Here is a 350-nt window from a genome sequence, read left to right on the forward strand (position 1 = left end):
GGGAAATGTTCCAAACACCTCTCCTATGCCCGAGGGTTGGAGGAGGAGCAGGTATTTCAGAGGTCTTGACGCGTTTGGTCAGCTGGGAAGGTGGCTGCTCCGCGGATGACCGGGTCAGGCGGAGGAGACGCACAGGCAAGCGCAGGGGCGGCCTTGCCACCTACCCGGCTGCCCAGCAGCACGCTTCCCCGCGGGCTGTGAAGCCGTTGCCATGGCTACAGACACAGCCCGGAGAGAAGGGGGCGGGCCCTGGCTTACGTCATTCCTAGCGCGACACTTGCTCCGCGTCTCCCGCCTCTTTCTGGTGTGCGAGCCCCTCGGCCCGCCTCCCAGGCTCTCCACCTGCGTGC

Source organism: Bison bison, unplaced genomic scaffold, assembly GCF_000754665.1.
Source record: "Bison bison bison isolate TAMUID 2011002044 unplaced genomic scaffold, Bison_UMD1.0 scf7180017864089, whole genome shotgun sequence".
In the NCBI taxonomy this organism is placed as follows: Eukaryota; Metazoa; Chordata; class Mammalia; order Artiodactyla; family Bovidae; genus Bison; species Bison bison.